Source organism: Anopheles arabiensis, chromosome 2 (assembly GCF_016920715.1).
Source record: "Anopheles arabiensis isolate DONGOLA chromosome 2, AaraD3, whole genome shotgun sequence".
NCBI lineage: Eukaryota > Metazoa > Arthropoda > Insecta > Diptera > Culicidae > Anopheles > Anopheles arabiensis.
The window spans coordinates 66265981-66284039 of NC_053517.1; the positions used below are offsets into that span (position 1 = coordinate 66265981).

The following is an 18059-nucleotide window of genomic DNA, read 5'->3' on the forward strand; positions in this document are numbered from 1 at the left end:
GCTGAATACAGAAACGACAAATACCATCTCTTCATTGACTTCAAAGCCGCATATGATAGGATAGCCAGGGTAAAACTGTACGACGCTATGAGCTCATTTCACCTTCGGAGAAACAACTCGCTGCAGCTAGGGACCGAGTATCCTGGAGATTTTTAGTTGACCGGGCCATGTCACATCGACGTGCTCTATCATGAGCAGGCCAACAAAAGAGAGAGAGATGCACTGTGGTTATAAGTTTTAATCTGAACGGGTCTCTCTAATATTTCAACACTGCATACGCTGGTTGTTTGCTCTATTGCCAATACATTGTATTTTAATGTTTGCTATTTATTGGAAGCATTTGTCATTTTACTACACTTTTTCTAATTTAAAACACTTCTTCTGCTTCTTCTTCTTCTTCTTTGGACGCTGCTGTGTAAACCGATGCCCGTGAATCATCAATTCACACCCTTCTATGGAGGCTGATTCGTACCTCAGAACAGTTCCGTCGTGCAACATACACCATTGATCCCGGAAATTGTCTCTAAGAAACTACCTGGGACGTATGGTGCATTCGGTATATCTACCGACTGATTTAATCGGCGGGTCCTGAGGTCGAATATAAATGTATCATTTTCGAAATATTGATGCGTTGTAGCTCGGCACAACGCTGAACCGCCTGCGCCAAACTGTGTCGTTTGCTATGCAGCACCATTTGCCTAAAATTGCGGAGATATCCTTCGTACTCTTCCGAACACATAGTGTCAAGTTCACCGAATCTAAATACCTCCTCGTAAACATGCAACAGATTGTGTACGTTGCTGTTTATGAATTCGGGCCATAAAGGGTTATCCAATTGAGTTTAGACTAGCAGCATACTTTTTTTGAATAGTCGCAATAGATTCTTGACTAGCATTCTCTATTTTTGATTACGAGGTTATCGGTAGGAAATCTAAAGCGAATTCGGTAATTTTCGGTAAAAACAACTTTTTATTCACTCACAAAATTTATTAAATTCTAATTTTACGTTGAACGCTGAATACTTAGAAAAACATTTGATTTTTGGTTAGAAAAATTGAGTAATAGTGCGCTCAATTGTAAACCGATATTCGATCGAAAATCGATAGAACTACATATGGTCACTTTGAAAAACTTGCCCAATCTAGCTTTTGGTTAGGTTATGCCTGTGGGTCCACTACTGCAAATTTCAATTCAGCCGTTAAGTGCTTTTGTGTTGTATTGTGCATTAATAAAATCAAAACAATAGCACCGAAAACCTATCAGATAAAATATATCTGACTTTGTGGATGATATATAGTAGTAAAACAAGTGATTTAAACAAATTGGCGGATGAAATTAAATATTATCCACAGATTATTATTCAAGTCGATCTGTCCGGATGTTATAAACGCGACGCTCTTAGGCTGTCAAGCAGGGACCTGCTGAAATCAATTGCACCTTTTCAAAAATCTATAGCGCTCAACCCAAATTATATGCTGCTGGTAAGAAATCAATAGCGACAATTTAAAAAAAATATGCAGGAAGTCTACAATCAATTGTAAAACCCTGTAAAGACTACTACGATTGTGCCACAAACTGGTGCAACAATTTTTTCCGCATCCATCCAACGGTCTTTATGATGTGCAGTCGATAAAAATGGTGTCGCAACAAACAGCAACATGTAGTGTCGGTATACAGCGTCGCTCAAAATGTCTTTTCGAACAACGTACCCACAAATTGCAGAAATGATTTAAGTTTAATTCCGTTCCTATCTTGATTCAGATTCAGGCTCCGCATCTACCGTCTGAAATCAGAATGCAGATGGATTTAGAGCAGATGTTACGACACAATTTTAACTATCCAAAACGCCTCCATCTATGAGGTGCAGACGATTCGACACTATAATATCTAAAATAATGTTCAATCCATCCAGACGGGATAGCGCCGATACAAACTTTTGATGCAGCGGATATTTTTCGTTGTCTCTTGGCTGTAAAGTCTCTTGGCTGGGAAAACGCCCCACACGGATAGAACCTGTGTTCAGAATGATAACCCTTTTTGGTTGTAATTGTGCATTTTAAGTACCCGCTAACAGAGTTGTGGGATTTAACACCTACAATTTTGAAAGAATAAACTCAAAATAAAATCAATGCTGAACTTTGAATGTTATAAATTAATAACTCACCCTCGATATAAGCACGAGTCAACGTATCGGTAATTTTCCCCCAGTAGAATTGACCGTGCATCATCAAACTGTTCTTTTGTAGTTCGTTCATTTCTTCAACGAAGTCTTCGAGATGCTGGTCAACTGGTACAGGTTTTGATAAGCTGGAAAATATTGCATCACGGGCATGTTCGGTATGTTAAATACTTTCATAAGTATCGGCCAGAACTGTTTACTGTCGTTCAGGTATAGCGGTAAGCCATCGAAGAAAAAATCGATTGCAAATCCATCGTCGGTACAAGGCAAGTTTCTAGAATATTAACAAAAATAGATACAGAAGCACAAGTTCACAGAATACTTAGTTCTGTAGCCACTAAGAATTTACTGGAGATAATTGATCAAACAAATTCCTACACCCTGGTACCAGAACTCTCCTCCATCAATCTGCGTTATTGTTGTTTTTATCATTGCATCTCCCGGTGTCTTCCGGACAGTGCGCGCATCGTTCGGCAACGACTCAAACTCCGGCTTTTTTTTTAAGGTGGCGCAACAGCTGATTAATCGCCTTGTGGGTTTGCCCTGTTTTGAGGGCCCACAGTCGCAGACCATCCTTTCACGAAACATCCGCTAACGAATCATCAAACAGTTGTTTTTCATCTTACATTATACTACCATAGGATGAGTTGTCCTCATCGCTGTGGCCGTATTCTTCCGGTAGTTCTTCCTCTTCGCTAACGCTAAATAACGAACATAAATTAGCACAAAACCGCTAAGCATATAACGGCTGCCACATATCCATCGGTTTGAAGTGTTCCGTAGCTGCCGAGAGGATTAATTGTGGTGCAACGACACTGGCACGACTTCCTGTAATGGTAAAAATCATCAAGCATATTAGAACGATGCTTGTAATCATGTTATTTTTTTACTTCCCCGATGCCACTGGCACAGCAACCATTTCTGCGGAGCGGCGCGTTCTTCCTCCAACTGTGTTCTTCCTCGCAGTATTTCAACAAAAGGCGTTTGCTTGCGCTGAACACCTATCCGGTCTTTCTGTCGCAACTTTAAGCCATCGTTTCTGCACGGAATATATTTTTATTACTGCTTTTAAACTTCTACTGGCGTTACCGGCGTGCGTTTGGACTGTTAGCAACCTTTTGTTGGTCCTCGTTGGACGGTTAATTTCCGAGAGCAATAGCACGTCGATTTGATCCTCCCTCGTTGCCTACAGCTCTAAGTCCTGGGTATGCTGACCACGACCCAGGTTATCTTACATTGGTTGGATCATTGGGATGCCGACCGTACGCATTCGGTGTGGCCAATAGTGTGCTGGCTTACAGGCCTTGGCCAACGCTTCACTCTAAGCATCGGTAGCACCGTAGCTTTTCCTGCGACGGAGGTGGAACTAGTCAGACCTCGCTGACGCATAGCCCGAGCTTGGTGCCGTCAAGCTGCTTGGCATTTTTATGCGGCAGGCGAACCCCAGCACGCTTCAACTTAGGACGCTGCCACATGTCGATGCTGACAATGCCTGTGCCCGACTGGAGTTGTCTGTCGAGGGCTGCCTCTAGCTCGGTCTCGTCTGCCGTTGGGTCCACATCATTCAACATCAGCGTTGCCATCTCTGTCACATGCCGAAAAACTCCAGCACTACTCCCTACGATGGCTCTTTCCTGCTGTAGCATGTACGACGCGTCCGCCCTTTTGCTTAGTGTAAACCGCCACAGCTGCTTATGAGTGCGCCTTCTCCTCACAATGCACAATGGGCATTTGCCGGGATGAAATTCAAAAAAATCAACTTTGTAATAGCGCAATTCCAAATAATAGGTTTTAATACTAAGGGTTAAACTAAGAAAAATACCAAATATGAGCTCTTTATCTGTTCTGGTTATCTAGAAAACACCTCTCAAAGTCGAGATTTGTTAAAAAATGCAGAAAAATCTTCACTTTTTTTTGGAAAACTTTGAACCTTTGCAACTTTTTCAAATATGAACCGATTTTGATAAGTTTAAACATTTTAAAAAGGATATTCAGTCAGCTTTATAAATACATAAAATATTTTGAGTTAAGTTAATTTAATGCAAAAATATACGATAATAACTGAAGAAACTTCCTGAAAATTTTCATCATTTTAAGTTTTGACTTGATGTCATTATGAAAGTGGCGTAGAGTGACGTTGTATTATATATGTCACATAATAGTGTAATATATATACTATCAATCTGTGAAGAAATATTCTGCGAAAGTTTGCGAACGCGAATTTTATAGAAGTTTTTTTACATAAACTTTTTCTAAAAACAGACACATGCGTAACTAGGCGACTCCATAGGTGGCTAGTGCAGTGTTTTAGTGTATTATACAAAAATATATTTGTTTATTTGTTTATTTGTAAATGTTAAGTGATTGGCCATAATTGGCCTTATCACTGATCTTATAAACTAAACTTATAATAACATAAAGCATCACGGTACAATGTAACATCAGCACAAAATAAATAACACAGAGTATCACAGCAAGAAAAACAGGTTAAATTAGGGAATTCCAGTCGTGCTTTTGATCACCTTTAATTTCCATTACGAAGCTGTGAATCTTAGTTTCACCTAATGTACTGATTTAATATGTAAATTTCTATTCTAATCTAACCTTATTATTAAACGAAGCAAATCATAACGAAATACCTTTCGTCCTACTCCTACTCCAGATTATAGACGGATGTAAGGAAAATAATTCTAAAATCATACGCATAACAGAAAAACGTTATAAATGCACCAGCATCTATTGGCATTTTGGGAGAAGAAACTCCTAAAAGTCAAGACAAACTAATTATAAGGTTAGAGGGGAGTATGCTACAAGGAATATTTTGCAAGAAAGAAAATGCATCCAGAAGGACATTTTGTATAATAAGCTGTATTCCTCTGATTCGTTAACCAGTTTAATATCAGTAACTACACGCACTAAAACATAGACAGAGTTTAACTTTACAAAAGAAGTAAATACTTTGTTTGTAGCTATCGTTGAATTCTGATTTTTTCGGATAGTTGTAAAACCAAGAACATCGTATTTTTAGTTTTATCACCCCTTCTGAAGGCAGTACAGGACTTGGAAAAGTATTGGATGAATATTCAAAGACAAACAATACGAGGGCTGACAATAAAGTAAGGTCTCCAATTTTTTTTCATAGAAAATGACATTTATTTACTAAAAGCGATACACCGTTGGAAAGGCCAACCCGTCCGGCAAAATGAGTGTATTTTTTGAGTGATTTGAGTGACGCTGTCGAAACCCGTCCGGCAAAATGAGTGTATTCCCCACCCGTAACGCACGGTGCGCTCTGCAGTTCTCAATGTGTTTGTGTTCTTTCGAGCCATGCTACCAACACATCAAAAGCTTCTTGTTTTTCGCTTTCTTTCATGCACTTATTCTAAAACTAAACACAAACACGGTCATTTTTTATTATATTTATATAACACTTTATTGAAACATAAAGTACACACTAAAGTACACATTTAGAATCCTTCATACTCACGAATGACGTCATACCGGGTCGAGCCAGGCTGCGGGAAACTTGTCGACAATCTGCGTTGCCTCTGTTCAGCAATTTCTTACCTGTCGATGCACGCACTGCATGTGCGTCTGTACACACTGTTTACTTCACACTTCATCAAAAAACACCGGCGCACAAGACTTCGAACGAAATGCGCATCAACGCACAAACACTGCGCGCGGAACTTAGAACAAAACACGCACAACCATCTCCGGCAAAGCGTCGCGCTGTACTGGTGGTGTTGTACGCGTAGGAGGGGGGGGGGACATACGGAGCGATGGTTCGATGCTGTAGTGTAAGCGAGACAACACGATGTGACGAGCAGCTCCAAGTTGAGCTCGCTGAAAGAAGACACACACACATTCACAGACGGCTCGTCAAAGCACGGTATTTGAATTGGTGTTAGTGAAGCGCGCGTGTAAAACAGAATGCGAACTCTCATCGCAGCGCGCTTCTCCGTGCTTCCTCAAGCTTCCTCATACCCCTCGGCCTGAATCACTCAAAATTTGGGGTCTCATTGTTTGCGTGGAAGGTCTTGGCTACTTTTTTACATAATCGCCATTTTTTTTCAACACCTTGCGCATCCGCACGACGAACTTGTCTATGCCGGCAGAAAACTACTCTCCGTCCGCCTCGCGCAGCCAGGTGTTGACCTCTTTCTGAACCTCCGCGTCACATTGAAACTTCTTCCCTCCGAGATGTTTTTTCAGGGCAGGTTCACAAGGATATGACGGATTGTTTCGCTGCTACACACTCCTCCAAGCTTCTCTTCCAAGTCCCTAATTGTCGCACGGCGGTTTTTGAGCATTTCTGCCTCCACTGCTTGAACAATCGCATCCGAGACCGACGGTCGGTCACTTCTCTCCTCGTCGTGAACATTAGTGCGCCCGGAATTGAATTTGCGGCTCCACTTACGCACGTTTTTTTATGTCCATACACTTTTCCCCGTAAACTTCAACTAGTTGACGATGGATTTCAATAGGTGTCACCTTTTTCGCACTCAAAAAACGTATTACAGAACGCAATTCGCACTTGGACGCTGACGCGAGGGGTAACTCCATCGTTGACGGCTGCTCAGCCAAGACTGAGCGGTCGGGGAAGCCTCACCCAGCAGCAAACTGGTAGTGGGGGAACCAAGGAACACGGCGGTGTTGCCAGATTTCGCCTAGCGCGTGATCCGGCGAAGTTGCAGCGTTGGAGACCTTACTTTATTGTCAGCCCTCGTATGTGCTGCTTTTCATTACGAATTTGGGAACTACTTTATTTCAATGTGCCTGCTCTATCTAATTATTTAAATGCCTTTATTCATGTTTTTAGAAATGTGAACTAGACGTCAGGAGCTTGTAATAGCATCCATCTAAGTTGAGTATGTAATTTTTTAATATTTGTACTACCTGTGAGTAAAAGTTATGAGAATTAGCTACAAATGCCCTATACAAAGCAAAAAATATTATCTTATTCAAAATTATAATGTTTTGCCCATATATAATGGGACATTACAGTATATTTTAAAATGGTTTATACTATTAGAAACAACAAATACAAGAAAAAAGCACACAACATTATTAAAACTAAGCAAAAATCCCTTAAAACACTTTTTTATGTAGCGCCACCTGGTGGTATGGATGCGAACTACATATAAAATGTTTTTTACTATCATAACACTTTACTACAAACGATAAAATCTAACAATTTCTGCAAAAATAATTTTATCCCGAAATTTGTTCTAAACTGCCCATTGTGCAATGTGATCTTTGAGCGGCTTGTACTGCTCATTGTTGTTTACTGCGACCGGTTTATGCTGGTAGCCCTCTGCGAAAAACAAATTGACATTTATTTATTTATTTTGTATATACAACCGACGGACCATCGTGTCTAATCGGCAACCTTATAATTAAATTAAGGAGCATATAAATAAACCTCTACTTATAAGCAAACATTAAATGTTACGTAGACGCAATTTCTCCTTGAACGTGGAAGTAGACATACTAAAATCGAACAAATCTAACACTTCATTGAACTCGAGGGACATACGTATAATAGGGTGTCCCTGGCTATGGTTGTTGCGGGTACGCGGTACACGGAGATGGAAAATAGATCTAAGAATCCGACAGGGAGTGAACAAATTGACGCTGGCTAGTAATGCCGGGGAATCGATCTCGCCAAAGATGTCGTGCGAACCAAAGCCGTGTTGAGCATAGTGTATGTAAACAAGATAGGGTAACGGGCTCTGCTGAATGATATACACTGGCATTTATCAGCACACACTTGGAGGGCGTTTCTGCTGCACCTGCTGTCGAGATTCTCAAGGATCATTTGAAGGCGTACACAGTCACTGTCGTATCTAACTGGAGCGAATATTTTTACGTCGTCGGCGTACATTAGGTGTTGGCCTGTCGGTAAAACAAAAGATAGATCATTTATATAGATGAGGAAGAGTAGCGGTCCCATGTTACTCCCTTGAGGCACTCCGGAGGAGCTGGTGAAGGAGTGAGAACGATGAGATCCAATGCTTATATAGTACGAACGACCAGTTATGTATGAACGCCGCCAGGTGATGTGCCAGTCGAGGAAACCGAGTTTTTTTTAGCTTTGAGAGTAGAATATCATGAGAAATACTATCAAACGCAGCCCTGAAGTCGATATATACTGCATCAACTTGAGTACCACGATCCATGTTGTCGAAGCAGAAACCAAAAAATTCAGAAAGATTTGTGGTGGAAGATCTCCTTGGGAGAAATCCATGCTGACTAGGGCTCATATAGTTTTGAACTGCTGTGAGTAGCGGATTGTATAGAATGAGCTCAAACACCTTTGCACAAGCGCATAGAGAAACAATGCCACGATAATTACTAGCATGAAGTCGACTGCCTTTTTTATGGATAGGAATCATTCGCGCGTGTTTCCAGGACTCAGGATACGTGCCACGCATAAGGGAATCATTAAATATTTTGGCAAGAATGGGTGCAAGTGATTGACGGCAGTGCTTCAAAATGTATGCGGGAATATTGTCAGGTCTAGATGATGTAGATGGTTTTATATCGCTGAGTGTGCGCGCAACTAATGCTTCGTCAATTGTGGGTATAATAAAATCGATAGCATCCGATGGAGTATTGCGAGTAACCTCTGCTAGTGTGTTAGGGTTGTGAACAGGAAGGTTGAAAGCATCAGCGAAACGATTGGCGAAAGTGTTGCAGATATCGGATGTATCGAACTAGTTTCGCCATTGTAGCTCATTGACGGAGGGATACTTCTTATATTGCGCCGTTTGTTCCAGAAGCTCCAGAACCGTGTCGGCTTAGAAAACAGTTGCCTTTCAGTACGGCGAATGAAGGAGCGATAGAGCACACGATTTTGTCGACGATAATTGTTCAGTGCATCGAAAAAAATTCTCCTATGCAGCGATGATCTCGTTCTACTGTAATCCGCGATGGCTTTTGATTTTATTTTTTTCAACCGTCTTAAAGATGCATTAGACCAATCGGGTCAGACTTTCGTCGAGCAACAGGAACGCAGGAGTTAATCGCTGAGCGCATAAAAACGCTAAAGAAATCGGTGGCTTCGTCGATAGTGGCAAAGTTGGAGCAGTCAAAATTGTGGTCAAACGACACAATAAGAGAATTCATACGTTCAACATTCGTTTTGAAGAAATGTCTATTGACTGTACTGCGAGTGTGACTGTTGGTGGTGTGGGATAATTGTGCGGGATAGTAAATCATCATATCCAATGAAGGATGATGAATATCCTCACTGAGAAGTGGAATACTACATTGTGTTACGTATGGGAGGGAGTTCTCTAGAGCCGAAGTACCATTCACAGAGTACAGAGGTGTGATTGAGTCGCACAAAATATTGGTTGCGGCTAGGTTTGCGAAGACCAGATCCAATTGACGCCCAGATTGATTTGCGATACCACTCAACTGAAATAAACCGCTACTATGCAACTCATCAACGAAATCGGTATTAGCCACGGAATTGCATAAAGGTACATAATGCATGACAGAATAACATGGAGAGCAATCGGTGGCTTCTGATGTATTAGTCAGTTCCCATCTGATATCAGGTTTATTGAAATCTCCGAAGACACACAATAAATCGCTCTCTTTAATGCGGCTTGAAATTTCACGTACACTATCATGTAAAGCGTTCATCACTGCGGGGTCATTCGCATGACTAGGCGGAATGTTTTGATCCAAAGTTGTTCTAGTATGGTATTAGGCGATGTGATTTCACATGAAGAGGAACATGCAATTAAAACACCCCCACCGCGTGAGAGGGCACTGTTGGAAAGATTCCTATCGCACCTGTAGATATGATAATGATCGTCAGTGAGGAGCGAAGAAGGGATGGACTGAGTAAGCCAAGTCTCGGTGAGAATGATAAAATCATATTCTGATTCTGATAGCGCCAGGCGAAGATTTGTAGTTGTCGTTCGTAGACCACGTACATTTTGGTAGTAGATAGAGAGACTGAGATGAGCTGAGCGAGATGCATCGCCGGATGCAGTGCAAGATTGGTATTCATCCGACGGGCCAGCGTCAGCAGATTCATCAGTCCGTTTAGCGTTTCGCTTCGGTCGTTTTTTAGGAGCGGCTAAGCATTCGGGAGGTGACCTGGTAGGTGTGGTGGTAACAAGCATTCGCTCATTAAGGTCAAGATGTGGTTCGTTTGTAAACAAAGCTGTATCTGTAGTGGTCATGGCAGGTGAGGAAATCGTAACGGGCTGTGCGAGCGTATCTGTTGTAGTGGTTGGTATCGGGGCAATCCCTATGATGCCAATTTGCTTGTTGCATCAACACCATTACTTTTTTTATATTCAACTTGTTTTGAAGTTTTTCTAAAATGTTTGAAAATATAGATTTGGTGATTTGGCATATTGAAAAAAATAAAAAAAATGGTAAGAAAATTAAACAAAGGATTGTATGTACATTTATTTTAAATATTGCATATTTACGCTTGATCAGGTAGTTTCAAAGGATCTGATTCGTTTATTAATTTTCTACGAGTATTCCTCAACAATAGTTGTTCTTGTTCGTCATCATCATCATACAATTGCATGTGATTCATTTGTAATCTATTTGGATTGGTAAAATCACAAAAAGAAACACATAAATCAAACTGTTTCAACAACAAAAACAAGAATGACATATCAATCTAAATGACAGTGACAGTGCTTAATACCAGATTATAAATGCATGATTGCTGCTGTCATACGTTCATTTTGAATTGACCCGCCATGAAATTGACAGCGATTTGCGAGGGCGTACGCACACCGTACAAGTTCACCGCCCCGGAGCCCTCGCATTACGACCAAGCTACACGTACCGGACGACTAAATCGGCCCGCTGTAATCTGACACGGCCCGGCCCGACGCAAATCTCTTGTCTACGGTCCTACGGTCCTTGAGAGCCTTGGTAGTTTTTTCGCCCCTAGTTCTAGCAGTTATAATTATAGCACCTCGAGAGCAACAATGCAAATTGTAGCATACTAAACACCTAAATTTTTTCATTTTATTTTAATAAATCCACAAAATGAAAACTAGTGATCTTTTCGACAAATAACACTACTACATAAATAAATAATTAATAAAAAACACAGATTATTTAAAACATAATAATATTTCGAGCAGATGATACTACTCGCAACCCTCGCAATGTTTGACGCGTAGGCTCGTAAGCTCTTTAATGCGAGGGCTCTGGGGCGGGGAACTTGTATGGCGTACGAGCCCTCGCGCGACCTCGCACATCGCTGTCAATTGCATGACGGGATGCTACAAATCGCACTGTTATACCTGCTCTATAGGTGCTATAATTATAACTGCTAGAAATTGGGGCGAAAAGATTGCCGAGGCTCACAAGCTCTTTAATGCGAGGGCTCTGGGGCGATGAACTTGTATTGCGTGCGAGCCCTTGCACGCCCTCGCAAATCTCTGTCAATAGCATGGCGGGGCCGGACAAATTCGACGGCGTTCGAGGAATTGAGTTGTATGGGTGCGATTTCAAAACCAACAGAGTACATTTTGATCTCTGACGACCCGTCCGCACGGTGCGAGAAAGAGCGAGAAAACAATACGTTTTTGCACGTTTCATTACCACATATACCCAAGCAATTAAAAACGCTCCGAAGTAGTAAAAAAAATAGAATATGATGTAGCCTTCTACTTCCCGTTCTACTTTGGTTGCTTACCCGCTGCGCAAAGCGATCGAAAACTTCTCAAACTCAAATTACAAACATATTTCACAGCCCATCGCTGTGAAATATTTCGCATTTAAAATTGTTTCAAATTGATTAATTAATGAAATATTTCGAAATTTCCAGCGCTGAAATATATCTTCGAAAGGAATTCAAGCGTTTTCCCTGACATTTCTGTTCGCATTTTCGATCGCTTTTGACGGGAAGCGATCGAAAATCCGATCTACAAAACTGCTCGATTTTGTCGTGCGGGTAGAGTCAGGAAAATGTAAAACATGTGGGTCCCAGGAAAGAGCAAAAAAAAGCGTTCTCGAGCACACGCACACACACACACACACACACACACACACACACACACACACACACACACACACACACACACACACACACACACACACACACACACACACACACACACACACACACACACACACACACACACACACACAAACACACACAACACACACAGACACACACACAACACACACAGACACACACACATACACAGACACACACACATACACACACACACACACACACACACACACACACACACACACACTCACACTCACACACACTCACACATACTCACACTCACACACACTCACACAGACACAGACACAGACACAGACACAGACACAGACACAGACACAGACACAGACACAGACACAGACACAGACACAGACACAGACACAGACACAGACACAGACACACACGCTTACAGAGCCTGTTCTACGCCTCTCAACCCCCCCCCCCAATCACTCGCCACACAGATCTATATTTAATTCATCACTCACTTCCATCGACGGCGGTCTATGTTACGATGTGTGTAGTCGCGTGTTTGTTGTAGTTTTGGTCAGAAAACCTTTTTCTTTCACACTTAGAGTGTCGGCGTTCAGGTTGGACCATCGCAACTTTGATCAGTGCGCGCGGTTAAAACGACCTTTTGTATTGTGGGGAGAGTGTACGTGGGTGTGTGGGGGTGGGGAAGTGAGATACAGAGACAAATTTCGCTGCACATTAATACATACATTCTCAATGCACGGGTTGAACTGCGAATACTCAAATGTTCGAGGCCTTCGCACCAAATATAATGAATTGCGCCTTTCTGCGAATGAATCAGGATTTGATAAGCTTGCCCTTACTGAAACCTTGTGAAATGAATCGATTCCATCCAACATGGTCCTGGATAGTGATTCCTACAATATATACCGTTGCGATCACAGCAGTTTAAACAATGAACGATCGCGTGGGGGTGGTATGCTGCTTGCATGTTCCAGTCGATATCCGTCTGTGGCACTTAACATGAATCAAGCCACGCTTGAAGCTTTATGTATACGTGTTTCTTCTCCTAAGTTTCGGCTTTTTGTGGGGATTGTTTATGTGCCACCGTATTTGAGCAGCGACCGCAACTATTTTGAATCCCTTTCTGCTTTCATCAGCGATGCATACATGCAAATGAAACCGAATGATCATCTTATCCTTCTTGGCGACTTCAATCAACCGGCGTTAGGGTGGTCGCCTGCAGCCGCAGTAAGGTCAGATTCATCTTTACCTATGAGACATTATGTGCCTCATATCTCTTTGAATTCATCCAGTTCCTGCTTTTTGGATGTGTTAAATTTGCATGAACTCTATCAGCTGAACGGGGTGCATAACCATTCAAATCATTATCTGGACCTGGTGCTCTCTAACTCTGCTGCTGCTGCTTGTTCTTCTGTGTATCCTGCTTCGTCATTGCTCCTGCCCCAGGATGCCCATCATCCTGCTCTGGAAATTGCGTTACCGTCTTCTTTATTTAGGGCTAGTAGGGTTAGGAATGTATTGTCTTCTGCTCCTAATTCATTGAGTGTTCAATATAATTTTCGTCTCACTGACTATCGTAAACTTAATTCTGTTCTATCTCGTTCTGACTGGTCTTTTTTTATAAATGTACATCGGTCGACGAGGCTGTCCAATCGTTTAATGCTTTGGTAACCTCTGTATTCCTTTCATGTACACCTATTTTTCGTTCCCCTCCTAATCCTCCCTGGTCCAATCGTACTCTTCGCAACCTGAAAAAGGATAGAATGAAATATCTTAGGAGGTTTCGTCTGAACCGATCTGCTTTCAACTTTCGTTTATTTAAGTACGCTGCCTCTGCGCATCGACTTTACAACAGGGCTCGTTTTGAGGCCTATTCGAGTAGACTGCAATCGCGTTTCCGTTCTGATCCAGCATCCTTCTGGCAATTTGTTAGGATTCGAAGAGGGTGCAATACGTTACCTAATGAAATGGTACTTGATTCTCGAACTGCCTCTACGCCTGTTGAGATCTGTGAGCTATTCTCTGCACATTTTTCCCAAATGTTTGAGCCACCGGTTAGTGACCCTAAACTTATCGAGGGTGGGCTACTCTACACGCCAGAGAACTTAATTAATCTCTCTGATATTTCAGTTAGCTCTGAAACAGTTGTACAGGTGTTATTTGAGTTGAAACGTTCTTTCACTCCTGGTCCAGATGGCATTCCTGCCTCAGTTTTAATAAACTGTAAGGACGTGCTTGCTCCACACCTTGCTAAAATTTTCAACCTTTCACTTTCTCTCGGGGTCTTTCCTGCTCTTTGGAAATCCTGTTGGCTTTTTCCGGTACACAAAAAGGGATGCCGTAGCATTGTCTCTAATTATCGTGGAATAACCCAAACATGTGCCACAGCCAAAACTTTTGAGCTATGTATCTTTCTAACCATATTTCATAGTTGTAGTTCAGCTATTAGCCCTAAACAGCATGGGTTTATGCCTGGTAGGTCTACCTCAACTAATCTCATGTCTTGTGTGTCCAATATTTTTAGATCTTTTGAGGTCGGTACCCAACTTGATGCAATATACACTGACTTTCATGCTGCATTTGATAGCTTACCTCACTCTTTATTATTAGCTAAATTATCTAAACTTGGTTTTGGTGATGGCATTATTAGCTGCCTATCCTCATACTTAAGTAATAGATCTTGCAGGGTTAAAACTGGGTCGTACTTATCTGAGGAGTTTTTTGTACGCCAGGTGTCCCTCAAGGTTGTGTGCTAAGTCCTCTTCTGTTTTCTTTGTTCATCAATGATGTTTGTAATGTTTTGCCTCCTGATGGTCATCTACTTGATGCGGATGATATCAAAATCTTTTTACCTGTGTCTTCTTCTTCTGATTGTTTGAGACTTCAGCATTACCTTAAAGCTTTTGTTCATTGGTGTTCATCCATTTTACTTCGCCTGTGCCCTGAAAAATGTTCTGTTATTTCTTTCTCTCACTCTCTTTCTCCTATTTTTTTCTACTATACTCTATCTAACTCGTCTCTCTCTCGTGTTATGTCCATCCGTGACCTTGGTATTATACTCGACAGTCGTCTTAACTTTAAACTGCAGCTTGATGAGGTTCTACTAAAAGCTAATCGAACCCTTGGGTTTATTTTACGTTTTACCTCTATTTTTAGAGATCAAAGCTTCCTAAGAAACCTTTATTGTGCTCTGGTAAGGCCTCTTCTTGAATATGCTCCTACTATGCTCCTACTCCTACTATTGATGGCTGTTCGAGAATTGAAAGCATTCAGCGCCTGTTTACCAGAATTGCCTTTCGTCGTTTGTTCGGTGCTGCCTCACTACCTCCCTATGAAACGCGATTGCAGTTATTCAATCTTCACTCCTTAAGCTTCCGCCGCCAAGTGTTTCAGGCTTGTTTTATTGGTGGCTTATTACTTTCTGCTACTGATGCTCCTGATTTACTCTCGTCCATCTCGCTGTATGTTCCCTCTCGTTCTCTTCGTCCACGTGATCCTCTGTCAATTGAAACACGTCATACTCTTTATACTTTCAATGACCCTCTTCTGTCCTGTTTCAGGTTGTTTAACCACTTTTACTATCTCTTTGATTTCGATTCCTCTCTTAACTCTTTCCGTAACCGTATTTTTTCTTCTAATTCCCTTTAATTATACTTCTAAGTTTTCAATTTGTTTATCATAGTCTCTACGCTCTACCTATGTTTTTTTTCTCTTTATTTTTTTTTGCTAGGTCAAGACTAGTTTAGTTAGGCTTAGTTTTTCATGAATTATTTTGTTTATTTGTTAGTATTAAATTAGTTTTAAGTCTATTATATTTAGCCTTGATTTATATTATATTGTATTAAATAAATGAAATGAAATGAAATGAAATGAAATGAAATGAAATGAAATGAAATGAAATGAAATGAAATGAAATGAAATGAAATATACTCGCGCATGAATGCAAGCAAGCGCGGGATAGAGGATAGAGGGAGACAAACTATTAATTTGCTCCAAGCTTTCTACTTTTGTTCCGTTGGGTAGGGGACAAAAACCAACACGCTTTCTCGTTCTGCCAACCTGATAGTGCGAGCTCTCTATACAACGTTTGCGGAACGAGAGAGTGTGTTGGTTGTTCCCCCCAGTCCGCAAAAGCCGAAGTTTTGTATGGGATCGTGTCGTACACATATGTACCCACTTACGTACCCACTTGCAGAAGAAGTGTAAATGTGGTTTCACGCACACATAGACACCTTCCACCCGAACGATCGCGTTAACACATACTATCACGCTCTGATTTCTTCTGCACCTCACGCATACCAATGTGTTTGCTCCACCCGCTTTTTGGATTGCTTATAGAAATGATGAGGCACACATGTTTACTTTTGCTGTATGCACACATTCGCATGCGGTTTATTCCACACTTTTTCTCTCCCTTCCAACACGTGCTTTGGCATACTCACACTGTGTAGACGGCAGAACGGTCTCCCCTTACCAAATTTACCGTTCTCCCTCCTCTCGATCTTTTTTCTTCTTACCGCGTCCGGGATACCATCAGAGCTGCGCGCTGGCTTTAGTTTTCTCCTCTCGTTCTTCCTTTCTCCTACCGCGCCCGTGGGCTGCGCGCGTTTCGACAGGTTCTTAGCGTAATCCAGTGCGTTGTTTTGTGGCTGAGTTGTGCTGAGCGCTGTCAATAAAAATAAACCAATAATTAATGTATGTAGTACGTATTACTTTGGATAGTTTTACGTATATGATGAGAGCAACACTTACCTTAATATTTTAAAACTGGAAAACAATTTCTTTCCGTCACCCACTTTGAAGATTGTTGATGATGCCAACAGGTAGGCGCTGATGAATGGTGCATGCACCTGTAACTTTGAAGACGATAAGCATTAGTTGAATTGGTACATTGCCGCAAATATGAGATCAAGAAACATACCTCAACAAGTTAGCTAGGATAAATCATTCCACAATGGAAGAAGAAGCAACACTGCGCAAAACGTAAACAAGGAAAGCAGGGGACACAAGAAATCGCACATCACTCCCGCACATCCTTCCACAACGAATGTTCTGGGCAGACTGAGGATGCCTAACTCCCGGATGAGTGCGATAGCAGAAAAAATCATGGTAGATCGAGAGAGATGGGTAGACTCGGTGTAGCGCAATCCGCTGGTAGATGCATGTGTGTGACCAACGAAAGACATCGGACCCCGCTCCTCGCGTTTTTCATCCATCGTTTTTCGTCACACGCACACACCTCTACACGCGCGGCGGTTTGCTGTCCAAAATCTAGAGAGAGAAGACAGGGCATCTCGCTTTGGCACACAGAAAAAGCTCTGAAAAACTTCGGCTCTGCTACTTGGGCCGTTTTTCGTTCATAAGCCACACGATCGGCGTTGTGCCATCCAAAATCTAGAGAAAGAAGACATGCTCTCTCGCTTTGGCACACAGGAAAGTTTTCCAATAGCTTCGGTTTTGCTGGTTGAGTAATGGCGCTCTTGAACGGCTGAATGAGATTATGGAGCATTTAACGATACAGACGCTTAGTGCGTTACGCTTTCACCAGGAGACAAACTTAGTTAGGGTGGCTTGAAGTTGAAGATGGTCCTTCGGCTCACGGATTTGACGATAGATTTTAACATCACCTGCATAGAGTAGGCAACTATTGTCCGGGAGTACCGTGCACAAGTCATTTATGTAGAACAGGAACAATAGAGGCCCCAGGTTACTGCCCTGGGGTACGCCCGAAGAGGCTCCGATAGATTTAGACAGGTGGGAGCCCATTCTAACTGCATATAATTGACCACATAGATACGATTTCATTCACTTTCCTTAAGGTGGTGATAATTCGAGTCTATCAAGTTTCGCCAGAAGAATATTGTGGGACATGCTATA

At 41.8% G+C, this 18059-nt stretch overlaps 1 long non-coding RNA gene across 1 annotated transcript; it reads right to left on the reverse strand.

Moving 5' to 3' along the window:
- Positions 1 to 16710: 16710 nt before the first annotated feature.
- On the reverse strand, positions 16711 to 17227 carry LOC120896192. Its single transcript, XR_005738407.1, has 3 exons — positions 17104 to 17227; positions 16935 to 17038; positions 16711 to 16848 (listed from the first exon to the last, which is right to left on the reverse strand). It is a non-coding gene; the product is annotated as an uncharacterized LOC120896192 (long non-coding RNA).
- Positions 17228 to 18059: the final 832 nt, after the last annotated feature.